Raw genomic sequence first — 15,199 nt, forward strand, 5'->3', positions numbered from 1 at the left:
TTCTTTTTGAATCACGTTATTGAGCTCACCTAAGCTTCTTTTATGCCTATAACATGAAAGAGACCAATTAAACCATGAAAGAGCATCGATTCATCAAGAAGATACACAAATGATTCACAACATATACATATAAAATACATACATTTAGGCGTTTATTAGAGAGGAAAGGGGACACTCCACTATCTCATGACTCACCCTCTCAATCCTCTTCAATCTTTGAGTTCTAACTCTAATGTAGACCTCTCTCAACCAAGGAAATCTATCATGCAATATAAATCCATCACAAGGATTAATACGATGTAATGAGAAAACAAGATTGAAACTCAATTAAACTCAAATTTAGTAGAAAACATAAATTAAATCAATACAAAGATATGATCCTAGAGTTCACATTCCAAATACCTACTATGGTTTAGCCCTCCATGGGGCCAATTACAAAGCAAAGAATAATGCAATGAAAAGCAATGAAAACCATAGAGTAAAACCCCCTTGAATTCGTGATGATGGCCTTGATGGGTCACTCAACGTCTCGAAGGATCCATCTTCGAAGCTAGGTTGCGAAGGCTCCCTTGATGCTATGATGGAGAAAAGATCTATCAAAGTTGGTGAAGAATTTCCCCCAAATTCACCAAAGACCTCCTCTCGAAACCCTAGCCACTTTATCTATCAAACGCTTAGCAAAAAGTCTCCATAGAGTAGGGCAAAAGGGCTATTTATAGTCAGAAACTAGGTCTGTCACATACCTCCATGTGACCATGTGGGCTGGAAAACCCCTCACACGACCGCGTCAAAATTTCACATGATGGCGTAAACAGTGTTTTTGAGACAGTACTGCTACAATACTTTGTTGCAATACTCTTCATAACAAGGCTCCACACTCTTCTCTTCAAGCCGCATAGACGGGTACACATCCAAGTGGTAGGATATAAGGTTTTTTGTCATCTAACCATCATTGGGAAGATTCTTGAATTCTTTACACAAGTAGGGACATAGGAATGTGACTGTCTTTGTGGCCTTCCTACTCGCAATTTGGCTTTAATCCTCTTGGAAGTTGGCACACATCCCCGTATATATGAGCTCCTCTTGTATCTTGATCCTTATATTGCACAAGAACTTCTAAAAGGTGCCTCCAAAATCTATCTTTGCTTCCTTTTCTCATTTCAAGGCTTTCATAACATATTTGCACAAAGGAACACCAAGTACACTTAGTGAGACATAACCATTGTAAAAATTATGCTCAATGCATGTAAAACATATAGATAAGTATGTCTACTCAAGCACTTATTAAACTCTCACACACTTAAGCCTTTGCTTATCCTCAAGCAAAATCTAAACATTAGACTCATGGAAAGAAAAGAGAAGTGCTTGGCCTTAGGTTCACCAAGAGAGTACAAGAATAAAATTCTAAAATCATTGAGAGAGTTAAACACTAGATAAAATAATAAATACTCTAGCAAACAATCCAATCAAAAATGAAAGTAATGAAGTCCAAAAGCGTGTGTGTTTGAAAAACTCAACTCATGTCAACACTATGTCCACTACAAAGTTCTTATTATTAAAACGGGACTTATTTATATACAGAAGATAGTTAGTAGCTTCACGCAACCTCTAAGGTAGCCCTTTCCCAAGTGGCCCCCCGAGTGGCTTTCACACTTTCGATGTGGTAGCTCTTTCTACCGACGGTGGTAGCTTTCACTCATTCCATGAGATAGCTCTTTCTCTCATGAGGACATAACAGGTATCCGACTTATGAGAGTACCTACATACATCATAGGTGGTAGCTCTTTCTGCCCCTTATGTACATTCAAAACAAAATTTCTGAAATTTTTCCGATTTTATTATTTTTTATTTTTTAGAATATAACTACACAATAAAGTCCCAAACATATTGAACTAGAGATTTCATAGGTCTAATGAGTGAGAAAAGTGCATGAAGTAGAAATCAGACAAAATTGGCTGAAAACTAGAGCAGGATAAAACCTAGTGTTTGCAACCTCCAAAAACTAAGGGTTAAACTATTAACCCTAAGGTGAACCTTCATTGCCAACAAGAGCATACTTATGAAAAACACAAGTTTAAGACATGTATAAGGTGAACCCTCCCCCACACTTAAGATGTATATTATCCCCAATGTACGCATGTAAGTGCAATAAAAATATCATTATTAAAAGCTATATGTGTGCGGGAATGCAAATGAAATAATACTACCCTGAACTCCTTATTGATCGCATGGTGAAGTCTAACTCATAAGTGTGTTGTGTCTCAATGGGTTATAAAGTTCGCACGACCATGTGACAATGTCAAACGGTTATGGGCATGACAAAAACATCATCAACATCACTCTCAATCCCATTTGCATGAATATAAGGGGTTCAGTGAAGCTAAAAAAAATGCATGAGTTCATATATATAAAGCAATAAAGCCACACTCGCAAAACAAAATAAAGCATCAAGATAAGTGAAGCCTTTCTGAGTATACAAGTCATCTAAATAAGAATGACACAAATTAAAGCAAAAAAATTAAAAGAATGTCTCATGAGTGAGGCACCTCAAGTGTCGGCGTCTGGTGCTGGTGCTGCTGGTGAGTCAAAGGCGATATCCTCATCTAATGTGTGTTGTATGCGATCAAGGTGCTCCAAAATCTGCTCCTGGTTCTCGAGGATGGTGGCAACGCCAGCCTCGTGTCTAGCCAATTACCTGTGAACTCAAGTAGAAGATGTACTAGTATCGAATGATGCTATGAATGCTGCTGCAACTGCCTCTGTAACCATGGGCTCTCCCTTAGGTGGTGTATCAGTAGCCTTAGCAGGCTTATCATCAGACGATGACTCCATTAGCGCATATCCACCTGAACTTGTGTGCTGTACTATGCTGATCATTCGGAGAGTGACCAGTCCCAAAGGTGCAAGAGTACTGATCTTCTCCTCCTCTCACAATAAATAAAGAAACCTATCTTGAACAGGAGCCGAGAAATGTATGGCCTGGCGAAGAGTACTCCTATCTACAATGCTGACTCTGATAGCGGACGTAGTCAGCTACAACATACCTAAGATGAATGGGCTCTCTTTAAGTCATGGAATGGAGGTACAAAAGATCTAATCGGCTAAGTGCGCCAGTGCCATCCCCCCGACCTAACACCGACCTACTGAGAATGGCATGTATATACATGTGTGCTAGTCATGACAGCAGAGAGCCCTTCAACTAGCTAGCAATAAACTTGATAAGTGCTTGAGTAGACATATTTCTATATATGTTTTACATGCTTTGAGCATCATTTTTACCATAGTTTATATCTCATAACGTGTATTTGGTGTTATTTTGTGCAATTAGGTTGTGAATGTCTCTTGAAGGAAGAAAAAGAAGCAAAGATAGGTTATGAAGACACATTTTGGGTGTTTTTATGCAACCTAAAGATCAAGACACAAGAGGAGCTCATGTATGTGGAGGTGTGTGCCAACTTCTAAGAGGATTCAAGCTAATTTGTTAGTTGGAAGGGCACAAAGGCAGTCACACTCCTATGTCCCTAATTGTGTGAAGAATGCAAGAGCTTCCTAATTTGTTTGTTGGATTCAAGCAAAAAACATTGTTCATGCGACCATGTGAAAATTCCACGCTGTCACGTTGGAATTTCTGCAGCTCATGCGGTTGAGTGAAATCTTACACGGTCATGTGGAGGCACGTGACAGACGCGGTTTATGCTTATAAATAGCTTTTTTGCCCTATTCTTTGAGGACTTTTTGATAGCGTTTGAAGGACGAAGGGACTAGGATTTCAAGAGGTTTTTAGCGAATTTGGGGAGCGTTCTTACCAACTTTGATAGATCTTTTCTCAGTCATAGAATTGAGGGAGCCTTCAGCAACCTAGCTTCGGAGAGGGATCCTTCAAGATGTTGAGTGACCCATCAAGGCCATCATCACGAATTAAAGGGGGTTTTATTCCATGGTATTCATTGTTTTCATTGCATTATTCTTTGCTTTGTCACTTGACCCATGGAGGGCTAAACCCTTATAGGTATTTGGGTATGTGAACCCTAGGATCATATCTTTGTATTGATTTACATTATGTTTTATATTAAATCCAAGTTTATTTTAGTTTTTATCTTGTTTTCTCATTGCTTGCATGTCGTATTGATCCTTGTGATTGATTGGTAATGCTTGATTTGTTGCCTTGGTGAGAGAGAGGTCTCCATTAGGATTACAACTCTAAGATTGAAGAGGGTTGAGATGGTGAGTCATGAGATAGTGGAGTGTCCCCTTTTCTCCTCCAATGAGTGTTTCCTATCTTCATATTCCCTAAGAATTATGCAACCATATTTGGTGTGAGGCATGAGATTGAGAGATTTCTCCACTGAGACCTTGTTGGAGGTTAGGGATCTTTCACCTAGAATTAGGGTTAGATCTATCTTTAGGAATTGGTTACACTCCTAGGTATCCCTAGAGTTTATTGAGGTCATATGTGGTGTGAGGTGTTGAGATTAAGTGATTTCTCCACCAGGACCTCGTAGGGGACTAGTATCGGTGGCCTAGAGGTAGGGACCAATTGTTCTTGGATTACCTTAACTCATCTAACTCGGTTTAGAAACATTTAGTAAGTATTGCGTTTTATGTTAAACCCTAGGGGGAGCATTGCCGAGTACCTGATCTTTATTGATGGGGATCTCCCTTGTTTTCTACTTTCCCTTTACTTGCTTATTCGTATTCTTGCAATTAAGTTTATTTCATCACAATTCTTAATTCTGACTAGATAACTGAGAAGTGGTTACTACTAATACTTCTGTTCCCTGTGGATTCTACTACCCAACTCACCGGTTATTTTATTACTTTGACACCGGTGCACTTGCAAAACACACACACCAATTGGTCATGTTAAAACTGATAGCCGCCACATGAATCACGAAATACTCGGCTCGGAGCAATACTAGTAGGATAATCGGTAGGAAGCTATGCATACTCCATTATGTCAACATAATCCTCATCGTATAAGCCGAGCAGGACTGCAAACTGGGTCAACAACATCCCATGATGTTGACCAAAAGCTCGAAAATGAACAGTGCCCTCCTTATTAAAATCGATATCTGTCATGGAGCGATCAAAGAAGAACGAGAAAAGGACCTCCAGAGAAATGTCTCACCAGACGGGATTATGAATAGTATGAAGTCGGTCCCAATCTCCCACATCAACATGTTCTCTAAAGAGCTCATAACCTCCATCGTAAGCTCCTAGTAAGTCGGCTCATCGATGATGAAAAACTGATCCCAGCCCTAAACTGATCCCAACCTAAGGAAACAACATTTTGAATTTTAAAATGTTTTAGAACACCTTGGTGCTCCTGTATCTAGTCACAGCAACTATTAGCTAGGAAATTGTTTGAGGCCACCTTGTATTTTGAGCTATGTTCAATGTGTCGAGAAAATGTTACTTTCTTAAACTATTGATAAATCATTATATTAAATGTTAATATGTTGAATACTTAGAACTATCTTTTATGTTATTATTATTGTGGTAATTACTATTTAAAATGCTTTATTACTCTGTTATATCTATGTTATCACCACTCACTGGGTAATAGCTGTTACTCATCACTCTCCTTTCTTCTTCTTTCTCAGACTGCGACATTGGATATCATTGTTCTTGCAGGCAGTAGAGTGACCTATCTTTTCTCCTTGTCTTGGTTAGTTTGCAGTGTGCATGTAAACTTTATAGATCCACTAGACTTGACTCTTTTGTATTGCTCTTATATTTTGTATTCTCTGGTTGTATTTGGAACCATAACTTGTACTGTTGTTGATATTGTCTCCTTCTTTAGTAAGTTATGATTGTAGGTTTGTATTGAGTCTTAGGGTGATATTGTCTCCTTATTGTTGTGGGGATTGCCACGTGCCCGGCTAGGGTCGTGGCACGACATATTATATTCATTTGAATGAAAATAAATTAAGACTAGTATGTCTTTTATGAGATGGCCTTGTTTTACGGATCATAGGATATGAGATATCAATCAGAGGACATAGATACATGTTAGGAAACAATGTACTTGGATCGATCCACTCTTGAGAACAGTACATGGTTGTAAAGTCATAAGTGTTTTTCTTAAGCAATTCTTGTACTTGAATCCTTCAACTTGAAATCGCTATAGATCTTAGATGAATCCTTACATGCTTTGACTTACGCCTAACATCATTCGTAACTGAGTGGCAAGTACAGGTATGTTTGGGAAAGTTACGGTTCATGCTGAGAGACATGAGTGAAGTGAAGAGATTACCCCTCTCTATAGAGAGGGTGAATATCACCAGCCACTTGATTAGTGAGACTGAGTAGTGTGTGGCCATACCTAAGGGAAATGATAAGAGTTATCATTTACTTGACCTAGTCAGTTCACTAAGAGATCAATAAAATTAATTAGCATCAAAATAAGGTTGAGTCACTCCATGCCTTATGCTAATTAAGATATTCAGTAGCAAAGGATAGTATAAGGTTGCAATAGGTTCCGTTAATTCTCGAAATTCACCTTCATTTAATATTGGGTAATCATATTATCTTGCTGGAGAATAATTATGAATTATGACCGTTAAAGTTGTTTAAAATTATTGCCAATGTTAAATGGACCTGTAGGATTGTACACTAAGAATGTTGGGATCAAGATTCAGTATTTGTTACTTACTGGACCACTTGATTAGGGTTTTGGTCAACAACCTAATTAGGTGGACCGAATAGCTTATACGGGTTGAGTCTTATTAAGTGTTGATCCAATCTAATCAATTTAGTTAATTAAAATGGTTTAATTAATCAAGTATAGATGAGATTCCTAATTTGATTAGGAGTGAAGGGTTTTATCATAAAGTAGGGTTTTGGGTTTCCAATATAAATACATGGTCTAACCCTAATATGAGACAAGAAAAAAAATAGAGCAATTGAGAGATAGTCTCTTTGAGAAACCCTAGCCGTTACCTACCCCTCTTCTCCCATGGTCGCCGCCGCGCCTACAGCCCCTTTTTTTTCTCTTCTCTATAGATCGGATCTCAAGAGAAAGAGGAAATTGTTTTTCTATTGAGTCTCATTAATCGATCTCGGGTGCTTACTATACAAACCAAGAAACAAGTGTTGTTTCTCGACATACTAGCATACCTACTTGATTCCCAGAGGTGTTCTTGTGTACATGATTGTAGAGGGAAGTCGCGATTCACAGTTCCTTTTCGATTTCAGGGAAATAAGGGTACCTTCAGAATCGTCATCAAAAGAAAGGTAAAAAAAATTTTAATCCTAGTTATGGCATGAAATAAGGTTTTATAATGTTTACTAGCCGTTAAATTTTGCTATCCGCTGCGTATTGGCATGTATATTTTTGCATAATAATTCCCTTGTTTGTTGATAAGATCCTAACACCAGGTATAGCATCCCTCTAGGATTATATAAAGTGTAGGACAAAGGTATTTCTAAACATACAAATATATTTGAATCAAGAGGTTTCCTAAATCATACTAAACCCCTTTTTCAAGGGTGAAAAGTGACAAGTGCTTGTGCGATATGAATGCGAAGTGTTCATTCCTTATGTTGAGCATTACTTTTCTCAGGTTTTTACACTAATATTTGTGTTTTTATGTTACTTTTATGCAGGTAGGGTTGTGAGGCCGAGTATGAAGGAAATAGGCCAATGTGGATCATAATGCACATATTTTGGAGTAAATCTTGCTAAGGGTCAAACGCGAAGACATAAGTCAGGTGTGAGATGCTAGAGTGTGTGCCAACCTCCCCGCATTCGAGTGAGCACTGTTCACAGCCGGCCGAGAAATCAGAAAAACAAAGAATCCACACGGGCGTGTGGAAATTATCCACTGTCGTGTGGAAATTCCGCACGGGCGCGTGTACCGTCCACGCCCGTGGAGTGGCCCGATTCCAGCCTTATTTAAAGCCGATTCAGCCCCGATTTTGGTATTCTTTTCTCCATCTTTTCCCCAACTTGAGAGATGGCTTCGGCTAGGGTTTTGAGGGGTATTGGCTAGGGTATTGGAGAGGTTCTACGGCTCCGATATCGCGTGTCGTTTGGAAGAAGGTTATTGGGAGAGCTTTCGTTGGCATCGATCCGGCGAGGTGTATCCTAGGCCGGACAAAGGATCCCTTGCGACGAGTAGAGGACTCTCGACAAGACCATCAACACGACCATCGAGGGGGTTTCTTTATGGATTCATTGCTTTTACATTCGATTTCTTTGATTGTACTTAGCTCCATGGAGAGCTAAACCCCTAGTGGGTACTTGGGTGATTGTGAGCCCTAGGATGTATTCGTTTCATTGAACTTCTTTATTATGCTTTCAATAAATTGATGTTTATTGTGAGTTCCAACCTTGAATGCTTGATTGTATGAACATTTCCCCTAGAGTGACACTAGGGTTGAGAGTTCTTGTTTGTAACCTTGTGAGTGAGTGACACACCACGAGCGTTAGACAAATCTAGGTTGGAGAGGGTTGAGAGGGTGAGTCGAGAGGTATGGGAGGCGTCCCCTTTCCCTCCGGCGTGATAGATTCTACCTTCGTTCCTTGAGTTCTTTGCGCCCATAATAGAGTGAATGGTCTAAGGGATGAACCTCAGCTGGGAGCCTAGTTGCGCGTGCAATGGAGTGAAGCGTTGAGGGGATCTTAGTATCTAGGGCTTAATTGTAGCTAGGGACCTTCACTCTGGACCAAAAGGGTTAGGTCTATAATTAGGAAGCGATTTATCACTTGGAATCCCTAGAGCTCATTGCAACTTTATTCGATTGCGAGGTTGAGAGGTTATTTAATCTCTCCTCCGGGACATGAATAGAGTTAGGCATAGTTGACCTTAGATTTGGGACTATGTATGTAAGGATTTCCATGACTCACCATTGCATTGATTAGGAAGCATAATAGAGAGTTCTTGCACTTGAAGCGATTATCCTAGGTGAAGCATCATCCAAGTATCCCATCTTTATAGATTGTCTTACCTCCTCCTTACTTTTGCTCTCTTACTTGTTGCTCTTAATTGTTGAGAATTGAATCATTATCACACTTATCATTGTTGATACTCCACATAGCTAAGAATTGAATTAAGTGTCTTTACTCCCTACTCCCTGTAGATTCGACCACGCTCACCCGGGATTATTACTTCGACAAACCCGTGCACTTGTGGGATATACGCAAGGGGACCTTGTCAAGTTTTTGACGCCGTTACCGGGGAGCTAGGCGTTTAGAGATACTTTGCACTTTGTTTTCTTAGCTATTTAACCACACATTCTAATTCATATCTTCTTATTCTATCATCGTTCTGATTTTCTTTTTCTTCATTTTTGGTGCACCTCTAGGTTATGACCCGACGGAATCCATCAATATTTATTGAAGGAGACCCCGAGCTTGAACGTACACTTAGAAGAAAAGGGAAAGAACCTCTGCAAGGACAATATAATCTAGCTGATTTGGAAGTAGAAGGATCTGAAAACATGGCAGAACAAAATGAGCAACAACGAACATTATCCGATTATGCCAGACCTTCAATGTTGGGGACACAATCGAGTATTGTGCGTCCCCCAATTACAGCTCAAAACTTTGAGCTAGAGCCGGCATTCATCCATATGCTGCAGCAGTCCGCACAATTCAACGGTTTGGCCGATGAGGATCCAAACAGTCACATAGAGAGCTTCCTCGAGGTGTGCGACATGCTGAAGATAAATGGTGTGACGGATGATGCCATCAAATTGAGAGCCTTCCCATTTTCCTTATAGGGGAAAGCAAAGCAGTGGCTACACTCATTACCTAGAGCATCAATCACTACATGGGAGGAGATGGTAGAAGCTTTTCTAGCCCGTTATTTCCCTCCCGGAAAATAAGCAAAGCTTATGAATGAGATCTCATCCTTTGTGCAGTTAGAATTGGAGTCTCTATTTGAGACATGGGAAAGGTTCAAGGAACTCCTGCGAAAGTATCCATAACACGGATTCCCGGAGTGGATGATTGTTCAAACTTTCTACAATGGTTTGAACCCGAGTACAAGGCAACTCTTGGATGCGGTGGCAGAAGGTACCTTAGGTAGCAAGACCCCCAATAAGGCTCGTCAATTGATTGAGGAAATGGGGTTCAATAGCTACTAGTGGAACGCTAGGGAGAAGAAAAAGGTGGCTGGTCTCCATGAAATTGATGCAGTAACTTCATTGGCGGCCCAAGTGGAGAGTTTGAGTACGAAGCTAGATCTTATAGCTTCGAATAGAGTTGCGGCCGTGACCAATTGCACCGGTTGTGGTGGAGGACATGCTCCCTCCGATTGCCCAATCGTCATTGGTGATGTTTCTTCAATTGAGAACGTTGACTTTGTAGGTAATAGAATGAGACCTCAAGGGAATCCATACAGGAACACATGCAGTTCAGGTTGGAAGAATCATCCCAACTTTTCATGGAGTAATCAAGTACCACAGAAGACCATGGGGCCATCGGGTTTCCAACAACAACAACAAGCCCCTCAAGTGGAAAACAGAATTTCAGGCTTGGAAACCCAAATGACAGATTTGGAGAAGCACTTGGCTAGATTTGTTCAATCGGCAAATACAAGGTTTGAATCAGTCGAGGCTACACTTCGCAATCACACCACTTCCTTGCATAATCTTGAAAATCAAGTGGGGCAAATTGCGAAGTCTCTCTCCGAAAGGCCACATGGAAGTTTACCAAGCAACACGGAAACCAACCCTAGAGAACATGTGAAGGCAATCACTTTGAGAAGTGGTCATGAGGTTGAAGGGGCGCTTCCGAGTGAGAAGCCGAAAGAACACGCACACAAGGTTGTAGAGGTTGAGAAAGGAGCAAACAAAGAGAAAGAGGTGGCAACCCCACCTTTCAAGCCAAGAATCCCTTATCCCTCTAGATTGAAAAATGACCAAGGGGATGAACAGTATAAGAAGTTCCTGAGTTTATTCAAGCAACTCCACATCAACATTCATTTTGTTGAGGCATTGGCTCAAATGCCTAAGTATGCGAAGTTCCTGAAAGACCTATTGACCAATAAGAGGAAATTGGAGGAGAGTGCTTCAGTGGTGCTTGATGCTTCATGCTGGGCGGTGTTGCAAAAGAACATGCCGAACAAGAAGAAAGACCCGGGAAGCTTTATCATTCCGTGTAACATCGGCAACTTAGGTGAGGAAATGGCATTGGCGGATTCAGGGGCAAGCATCAACGTCATGCCATATACTTTCTTCCAAAAGCTAGGCTTGGGTGAGCCTAGGCCTACTCGGATGACTTTACAATTGGCGGACCGAACGGTGCAACATCTGAGAGGCATCATTGAAGACGTGCTTGTCAAGGTGGACAAGTACATTTTTTCGGTTGACTTTGTAGTGCTAGATGTCGATGAGGATGCAGATGTACCCTTGATACTTCGGAGACTGTTCTTGCGGACTTCCAAAGCATTGATTGACATGGACGGCGGGGAGCTCACATTGAGAGTTGGAGATGATAAGCTCACATACCGCCTTGCTGAAACCATGCGGCATTCTCTCAATTTTGATGATACTCTATACTTTATAGACACTACTGATGAAATTGTTGATGAATATATGCAGGAAATGTTCAACCCGGATCCGTATGAAGGATTGTTCAACCAAGATGAGAGCAATGAAGAAGTAATAATGCTTGGTTCGACTAAAGAAGTAACATTTACCCCGGGGATCTTGAAGAAGGTGCTTCAGAAAATGAAGAGGGGTCGAAGATGCCACCGAAAAATGCTCCAAGACTGTTGGAGACATAAAGGAGCCAAGGAAGTTAGACGAACCATTGCTAGGTAATCCGAAGCCCGAGAGTACACCCTGTATCCTCAAGAGACTTTGCTCATCATGCTTCAAAGCCACGGGTAAGAGGGCAACCTTCATTCATGAACCCCCGTGAGGTAAGAAAGATACGTCAAGCTTAGTGACGTTAAACAAGCGCTTCTTGGGAGGCAACCCAAGTATTTACTGTTCTCTTACTTTTTAGTTTAGTTTGTTACATGAATAAACTGTTAAGTGTTGGTGTTTTTCATGTTTAGATGTTTGTGCTGCAATTTTATTGTGGGTTTTTCAAATTCATCGTGTGTTTTGTGAAGAATTGGCGAAGTTTGGTCGTTTGAGTTCTATTTGTTTTTTTATCGGTAAATTTTTGCATAATAGGGCGGGCTTTACGAGTGTGTAAACATGTTCGAGAATATTTCTGCGAGCACTGCGAGGTTTTTCTAAGTCATCCGGAGAAAAACACTGCAGGCGTGTGGCATTTCCGCGCGCCCGTGGATATGTCTTGTGAGCTCATCCGAGAGGGGCACGAGGGCGTGCGGCTGCCCTCGTGGATGACCATGCGACTTCGCGCGCGCCGTGGGTAATTTCAGCGCAGGCGTGTGAATTCTGCGAGTTGGGCGGATTTTTCCGAGAACACAGCGGGGCGTGGACTCGCCCTTGTGGGTGACCTTGTGAACCACACACGGGCGTGGGTAATTTCCGTACGCCCATGCAAAATTCTGTAGGTTGCTCCCTCCATCTCGAGAAAACACGGTGCGGCGGCCCACGTGAGTTGGGCATGTGAATGTCACGCCCGTGGGGAATTTCGCTGCGGGCGTGCGTGAAGACTTGATATTTTTTTCTCGGTTGTTCGAGGGAAGCCCGCGAGGCGTGCGTCTTCCCCAGTGGAGTGCAGGGCGCCAGGCGTGGATATTTTTCCGCGCGCCCGTGGGAGATCGTTCTAAGTCAATGAGAGTTTTTTTCACGAGGCGCACAATGGGCGTGCGTGCGCCCTACAGTGGAGCTTTTTGAAGTGAGGCACACGGGCGTGGGGAATTTCCACACCGCGTGTGGACTGCGAAACGTCAAAAAGTCGTGAGTTCTGTTTAAAAGTGGATGATTTCTCTCCCTCTTCACGACTCCTTTTCACTTGAAAACACTCTCACAATACTCTCCGAGTCCATTGCGCCAGGTTGGTGGGATTTTAGCAAAGTTTTCCGGCCAGCTCTTCATTTTCTCACTTCTATTCATCGATAAATCCCTTTTTATCATCTTCTTCATCAATTCATGGTTTCTATCGATTAATCTGGTTAATAATGCTTCTTTTCTTCAATTGGAACAATGATTTATGTTTAGAACGAAGTTAGAGATATTAATGAGTTGTTTTTTTGGATTGTTGATGCCTCGCTGTGCGGTTCTCACGTCCCGTGAATCCACACAGGCGTGTGGAAATTCTACACGACCGTGTGGATTTCTGCAGTATTGTTTTTTAACTTGTTTGACCAATTTTGTTTAAATTTTGCAGATCATGGCACCTAGGTCAAAGAAGCAAGCTAATAAGAGGCCACGTGAGTCATCCTCTGAGCCCGAGGGCATGCGATTTGCGATTCCCGAACATCAAGTCTGTTATGAGCGATTGTCGAGACTCCGTTTCGAGACGGACTCGATTCTGGATGCTACTATCTGCGGGAGCTTCGACGGGGTGATGAGTTCGCCCGATGAGATCGAGGATCTAGTTTTCGGAAAGGCGGTTGGCGGTAGTTGCTGACTATTAGAGAGCCAGCCATCCGAGAGTTTACACTGGAGGTGCTCCTTGTTCGAGTTTGATAGAGTGTATGCGAGCTTTGACAGTTTGGGTACCATTCAGTTCAGAGTATTTGGACGCCACCATAGTTTGAGCATTACACAGTTTTCCGTACTACTTGGCCTATACGAGGAGGCATTCACAGCTACGAGAGGGTATGCAGGTTGCCTCACGATTATCCCGGAACCTTGACCCCGCGAGACGACTTACGAGTGCTATGTGGTCAAGGTCAATATGAGCTGAGGGGTGTCCAAGGCCACGTGCCTTTTCCCGACACTGCCTATAGATATTTGCACGCCATCATGAGTAGGTCGGTGAATGGCCGTGGTGACAGTATTGGTGTCTTGAGCCGTCGGGAGGCTGGCATGCTTGTACTCGATGGTAGAGCGTGTACCGATCCACTTAGGGCACATCTTGGCTGATTACATCAGACATCAAGGATAGTATGCTAGACTGGGAGTGATCTTCTCGGGCCCTTACATTACGAGATTAGTGCTGGGCATGGGTCTCTTGGATTCGATTCAGCTGGGGCCGAGAAGGCGAGTGTACCCGCTCCCACAGGGTCTAGAGACCATGCGGTTGATGGGCATGCTCCAGCGAGGTTCGGACGGGAGGGTTTTTGCTTTAGTCCTACCAGCCCCGGAGATAGGCGAGGGATGAAGGTGATGGCGCGGAGCATCTCGGCCCCTCCCCAGAGCCTCGGCCCGGCATCGATGGAGACCGAGGGTACCTCCGGTGCCGAGGAACCACCCCCAGTGCATATGTTTTCACCATCTTGAGCCAATGATCGCTTTGAGAGGCTCGAGAATGCTATAGGAGTGGTCCGAGCCGAGGTTGCCGAGATTAGGGCCACGCGAGCTACTCGATTACCACGAGTTCATGGCACGTTTTCGACATATTACAGCGGATCCTAGAGCGAGACATTGCCTCATCATTTGTCCTGCAGCCGAGGACTCTTGAGTCCCCCTCGGTTTCTCCGGCACCTCCATCCTCGACCCCGAGCCTGGAGGACCCACTCTATGCTTCCACTTGACGGCCGTGGAGCCCGAGGCGACTCCGACACTTGACCTTTCTTTTTACTTGCATGCATTTTACTTTATTTTTATTTTTCTTGTTTTTTTAGACTTGTTTACTCATAAAGGATTTTTCCTTCTGAGTTTATGTTATGTTGCATTTATCGAGTTGTATTCATTGATTCATATTTTATACACTCGAGTTATTTTTGTTTTTCTTGAGCTTCACTGAACCCCCTCGTGTCTGCGTGCAGATGGTCTTGTCATCTTGGGAATTGAGATTTAGTCATGGGCACGGCCAAGGTGCTTCGGCACTTAGCCGTGTGAGCTTCACAACCCGTTGAAACACTACTCCCAACGAATTAGCTTCATCAAACGCAACACTAGGAGTCAGGAGAGTATTGTTTTGATTGCTTCTCCCACATCTATTTTTAAATGATATATTTTGAGTGAGCTTACATGAGTATATTGAGGACAATGTACAACTTAAGTGTGCGGGGAGTTTCATAATGCGCACATCTTTTCTATTGTTCTTGATTGATATATGCTCACTTAGCCAATGGCGGTTCACCTTAGTTGCAATGATTGTATTCTTAAGTCTAGGAGAATTGTTAACATTAAATGTTTTCATGCTCTAGTTCTTGCTTGA

The 15,199-nt window shown here is 42.3% G+C and overlaps 1 non-coding gene across 1 annotated transcript; it reads right to left on the reverse strand.

Annotated features, from left to right (window-relative positions):
* Positions 1 to 9,834: 9,834 nt before the first annotated feature.
* Positions 9,835 to 9,941, reverse strand: LOC120256486. The gene has a single exon (XR_005535323.1). It is a non-coding gene; the product is annotated as a small nucleolar RNA R71 (small nucleolar RNA).
* Between the last annotated feature and the right edge of the window lie 5,258 nt (positions 9,942 to 15,199).

Source organism: Dioscorea cayenensis, unplaced genomic scaffold (assembly GCF_009730915.1).
Source record: "Dioscorea cayenensis subsp. rotundata cultivar TDr96_F1 unplaced genomic scaffold, TDr96_F1_v2_PseudoChromosome.rev07_lg8_w22 25.fasta BLBR01001463.1, whole genome shotgun sequence".
Lineage (NCBI taxonomy): Eukaryota > Viridiplantae > Streptophyta > Magnoliopsida > Dioscoreales > Dioscoreaceae > Dioscorea > Dioscorea cayenensis.